Here is a 6,000-nt window from a genome sequence, read left to right on the forward strand (position 1 = left end):
AAAGAGCTATATTGTCTTTGGCACAGACGAGTTGGTAAAATAAATTCATCCTATCATACCTTCAAATCCTATTGCATAATTTTTATACTTTTTTAACATCGACATAATCTTCATCAGGAACATATTAAACGATACTAAAGTGTAACATTCAAAATAAATAAAAGATGTTACAAGGTCTCCTGAGGCAACAAGAATTTTGGTCTTAAATTTCAATCTTCATTACCTAAGGACGGCAAAGCCCCGGTTTTTATGATAATTTCTGACGCAAATGGGAAAGAGGAAGCGTGTAGGTCTCTCTCTGTTATTGCCGACTGTGCCTAGTAATGTAGAATGCGGCTTATCATATCTAATATCCATAGGCGTTCTATGATAGTCAAAAATTGAGGTATGCCGAAACCTCTGTGTACACAGTTTTAATAATACAGCTGTACAACCCAAGGTCTGCCCCACGGCGTCCCATCCCCGACCCACCCTACAGCTATGGTGGTGCGTCACTTAAAAGCGGCCGTACAGATCACAGAGAAGATAATCGGCGGCATCAGTTGCTCCCTAGCCATGCCGCGATGCAGGTCATTGCCGCCTTACATTCTGCGGCTTGTCATTGTGCGCTCGCCAACTCCCTCAGCCGTATTCTCGTCGACTTGTTAGATTTCGTAACACCTCTTTTTCGGTTATTTATTTTGCCTTTTACACCTTGGTATCCTCGTCTATGTTACTGAACGAAACTATGTTGACATTGAAAACAGTAAAATGCATAAACAGAACATTCAAGCGTAATGTGAAAAGTACATCGTTACGGAAGAGACTCAGCTAAGTCTATGTCAATGAGAATACGACTCCATGAACGTCACCATAACATCCCTCCCTCCGCACTTCATGCTTTGCTTACCGTCATTCATCTCTTATCTTTAATGTGAAAGCCTCTCTTCCTTATCTGCAAGTCACAACTGCTCTTGCCTCACTAAGCAGAAACCTCCTTTTTTAATCATATATATCACCTTCATTCTTTGTATACCGTCTCCCCCAATCGCTGATACGAATTAAACCTCTCTACCTCATATCTACAGGGTGTCCATAAAGTCTGGAACCATAGGACAAAATACTGAAAATGGCCTGTATTAACAGAACTTATCGACTAAATGACGGATACACAAATGCTGACCAAATACCCAGTCAGCAGTCCAACAGTCAGTGGTACTACCAGCAATGGTTTTATCTCTGGGATCACCTACTGGTGCTGGTCTACGGAGAGTTAAATCAGTCCTGCACATCTGTGCATGGCAAACGCATACAACACACTTCTGATACTACTGACTGTGATTACAGCGTTTGGCATCAATGGTATTCTTAACGTGTACGTCATAGGCCACATCAAGACAAGGCTGCCATTAATCACCCATTCCGATTACGTCATTAGTTGTTGTACTGATTTTGCTTCCAGACAATTTATTTAGCTATCAAGGAACCTCTTGTACTGAGGGGGTAGAGGAAGCTATATCTGATCTCTCCAGTTCTAAATGTTTCACCGTAGTTGACTAATATATCCAGTAGATATGAACACAGAAATTAATAAAAATGTCACTGCACTAACGAAGCTGATAAGGAGTAAGAAGACTAATGTGTGAAAAGATGAAATGTAGGAAGACATCTGAGAGAACGAATGGGTGGCTAGCACGTGACGATGTAAACGTAAAAAAAAGTTCTTAATGCTACCAGAAAAAACAAAACAAAGGTAAGAAAAGTAAAGAAAATAAAGAAGCAAAATGAAACGAATGAGTAAGAAGAAAGACTGATAGTACAGGAAGAGAAACAAACATACTGCATGTGCAAAACGAAAAGGATAATGAGATAAAAGTGTACAGTGAAAATGGCGACATGCTGAAAAAAATGGGGACCCAGTATTAGATGGAAATTTCAGGAGAAAGAGAGAGAGAGAGAGTACCATACTACCCCTTCGAGGCGTTGGGGGCCGAGGCTAGGCTGGCGTAGTCCCTTTGCATCTCTTTGTATTCGGTGACAATTTCTACTCAATCTCGCTTCCTCCAGACGATTTTATTCAGTTTTGGGAAGGTCTCTCGTACAGGAGGGGTTAATGAAGGCACATCTCACCCCTCCAGTTCAAGTCCCTCCCATGATGGCATTACGTGATCGGAAAACCTGCACACACCCCTTGGGGGATCGAACCAAGACGAGCGTCAGTGAGACCAGTATAGAGAGGAAAGACGCATGATGCATAATAACAACAATAACAATAATAATACTAATACTACTACTACTACTACTAATAATAATAATAATAACCAACAACAATAATAATAATAAACACAGGCAACGCTGCACTGTTGCAACCCTCCATCTGATCAAGCACATACCCCCCCACCTCGCTGCACACCAAACCAAGCGCATAACGGCCCTTACCCTCCCCCCAATCTTTTCTATTAAAGGAGGGCCTAAGAAGAACTCCTTGAGGCCACATAACCTAGGCCCTTCAGATTCCTTGCGCAGACTGCATTGAAATCTGGATTTTTTAAAAATTTTCATTATAAAAAATAAAAAAACTACCTAAGCCACAGCATGCTACCTATCAAAAGGCATAAGTTCATTATAAGATACATCACCATGTGAAATTTCATGACTCTATGGTGAATAGCCTACATTCTGAGTTCTGTCCCGGAAACGAAATATCTGTGCCCAGCCAGCCACCCTGCCGCCCAACTCTACGGAAGGACATCTGTTAATCCCAGTGATAGCAACACTCTCCTCTGACTCTGTCAGGTGGAGGGTAATAATAATTATTATTATAACAGAGCAAGGAAGGCACCACAACAAATTAACCCTGGCCATATTCATAAACTTTCTTGAACTCGTGTCATTTGTTTAAGCCTCTATCTTAACTCATCCACCTACCACAAACTTCAGAATGAAATTAGAGTAAAAATAATATTTAAAAACATTACTTCCAATAATACTGAACTAATATGGAGAATAAGGTCCTTTATGCATAAGATGTGTGAGCTTTTTTTTTTTTCCTGCATATATATTTTAGGCCTCTTACCTCATTTTGAAACAAAATGGATAAGATTCATTTTAGATAGATAGACAGATAGATCGATCGATAAACAGATAGACAGACAGTTAGATAGATAGACAGATATAATTTGCCTACCTCACTACTTAATGTAGAAAATTGCTAAAATATTTTATGATTACGTTCCGTGAGCGCTCTTTAGTGCCTATGTTTTTTATGCATCCTCCCTCCCCTTTTTGTAGAAACAGCCACGAAGCTTTATAAACACGGTGCCTGATGCTTCTTTACCACCGTTATTTTTAATGCAATCCCTAAATTTTGATCATGGAATTTATATATATATTTTTTATTAATTCAGTCCTCTCTCTCTCTCTCTCTCTCTCTCTCTCTCTCTCTCTCTCTCCAATATTTTTTTTACCTCCCTGCCTCCTTTTTTGTCAAAGAAATTGCCCAAAGCCTTTTTTAAACATAGTTCATCAACCCTCTTTCCTCTTCTTTTTAAACCGTCTTCTCTATAATGAAAATCGCATAAGATTCTCTATAACTGGGATCTTCTTTACTACAACTTCACTACTACTTCTTTCACCCTCTTTTCATCAAGATACTGTCTAAGATTTCTTTTTAATATGGTCCCAGGGCCCTCTATGCTGCCAATATTTTTTTTTAGCACCCCCGCCCCACTTTTTTTCCTTATCAAACGAGGGCTGGGTTTATCTTGTAATCGTGGCGGCTTATCAGTGGCGTGAATCTTTTGGGTGTGGAGAGGCATTAAACATTACCACAACGGGGGGAAGGCTTTGATGTTGCCCAGGCGTTAAACCAACCCTTTTTCCAAGCGAATTCTGCCGTATGGGATCCCTAATTAATGGAGTTTTACCCTTAACTAGAACTCACAACATGTGCTTTAGTTTATTTTTCCCTGCCACCACCACTGCTTTCCTTTTTACTCCATTCACGGTCGCAACTTGTCACGTATAGTTTTTCATTCCAGGCATAACAGATCATGCTATTCAGTTGAGACAGGAACTGGTACTATTTACTTGCTCGTTGTCAGGACCACTCTCGTTTCTATTATAGCTTACATCATACAGTACTTCAGAGTGAGCATACATGCCTGAGAGTGTTAATGCTATCACCATTATCCCTCTCATTGTTGGGACAACGCTTGTATTTTGCTTACGCTGAAACCAGCTTATTTTATTCAACTGACAGCGAGTCATAGAAACCTACGTGTTGAAATATATGTGGGGTGTAGCGAGCGAGACGGAATGACGGCATTGGTTTGAGTGAAAGGCGATGAGATATAGGGGTGTAAGAACGAAAGTGAGGGATGGTGGTGAGAGGGAAATGGTATTATGGGGAGAAATGGTGAAAGTTTTATGACGAAGAAGAAAATGATTACCAACAGTGTTCTGGTGGCATGGGACTATTCGTAACACCATCTTGTGTGAGCTATAATGCACATTACATCTTGATATTTTCTGTAATTCATATACTTCTGGTGGTAACATATTTTACCTTAGTAAAATTCAAGGGAACAAAATGATGTAATATGCAAAACCGCTGAGGAAGAGGGGCTTCGAAGAGTAGGGGAGATGTTGGCTGAAGATTTTCGGAAGAGGAATGGAAGTGTGATGCGACAAGATGAATGTAAAAGAAAAATTAGGCAAACACCTACAGAATGCATATCGCTTCAGTTCTACGAATGTTAGGATTCCTTCTTAGGTCGTATTCCAATTGGCTGTGAAGATTTAGTAACCCCTCTTCCATAGCAATTAATTCTATCTGTTACACCTCAATACCCGTTTCTTTGTTATTAATGCAAACTCTGTCGGTACAGAAATCATCTAAAAAAGATCACAAGAGAATGTTAAGGAGTTCATTTTCAAAACAAATTGCTCCATTGCCCCTTCGAATGTGCCCTCAGCTCACTACAATCGTTTGGTTTTGAGTGGATGATATAACTACGTGATCATTTTATTATTCCTTGATTGCTAAGCTCTCCCTCGCCTTAGCAAAATCGCCTGAATGATAATGCAGCGAGTGGGTTAATACATTTTTACATGTTATTAAGGTAATCTGTAATAACATGAAAGCGAGATATATATATATATATATATATATATATAGATAGATAGATAGATAGATAGATATAGATATATATATATATATATATATATATATATGTGTGTGTGTGTGTGTATGTGTGTGTGTGTGTGTGTGAAAAGAGCCAGGAGTGATTTCCCTCACCAAGCCACACCCTCTGACACAACATCCCTCAAGCCCCGCCCACTTCCCTTCATCAATCAGTGTGCCTTGGTTCATTTGTCTTCCTTCACCTCTCACTCCCTTCACCGCCCCTTTATGTATACCGCCACGCCCACTCGCTTAACGGTGTCAGCTGAATACCCTGGACTATTTGGATTAAATGATTTGTGGTTTTCTTGCGTGTAACCCTTCATGCTTAACCCTCTGAAAAAGAACGAAATAAATCACTTATTCCCTTCTAAATAACGCTTTACTATAATGTCCAGATTTCAAGTGGTCCTTTGTTAACTACGCGATAACTAATGGAATTAAAAAAAAAAATGAAGTGTTGTTAGTATGTTTTATATGAAACATGTCCTTACTGGCAAGCTGATTACAGTGCTTCATATTCAGTCAGAACATGTCCTATCCAAGAGCAGCCTGTCACGAACAAGTACTCAGTAAAATAAATTCACATTCATTTTTATTGTCCTATCGATGCATGCCTTTATGCAGGACACTACGGACGATGCTTGTTATTTATAGAAAAGTAATAGTTTTCTAAGGCTTGTAATGATGAAGTTGTGAAGGATGTGTTTGTAAAGTATGGTGTACGCATAACCCACAGGAACTTGCAGAGTAACAGACACATTTATGCAGACTCAGGTAAGTATGGGAGCTGGTACCTGCAGGATGCATTCACCTTATTTAAAGGTATATTTTCG

The 6,000-nt window shown here is 39.5% G+C and overlaps 1 protein-coding gene across 1 annotated transcript in view; it reads left to right on the forward strand.

Moving 5' to 3' along the window:
• Positions 1-6,000, forward strand: part of LOC145406463 (uncharacterized) — a 181,794-nt gene that overhangs the window by 162,498 nt on the left and 13,296 nt on the right. The window lies entirely within an intron of this gene.

This window comes from Coenobita brevimanus, chromosome 70, assembly GCF_032717465.1.
Source record: "Coenobita brevimanus isolate Jiangsu-jjx chromosome 70, ASM3271746v2, whole genome shotgun sequence".
NCBI classification, from domain to species: Eukaryota; Metazoa; Arthropoda; class Malacostraca; order Decapoda; family Coenobitidae; genus Coenobita; species Coenobita brevimanus.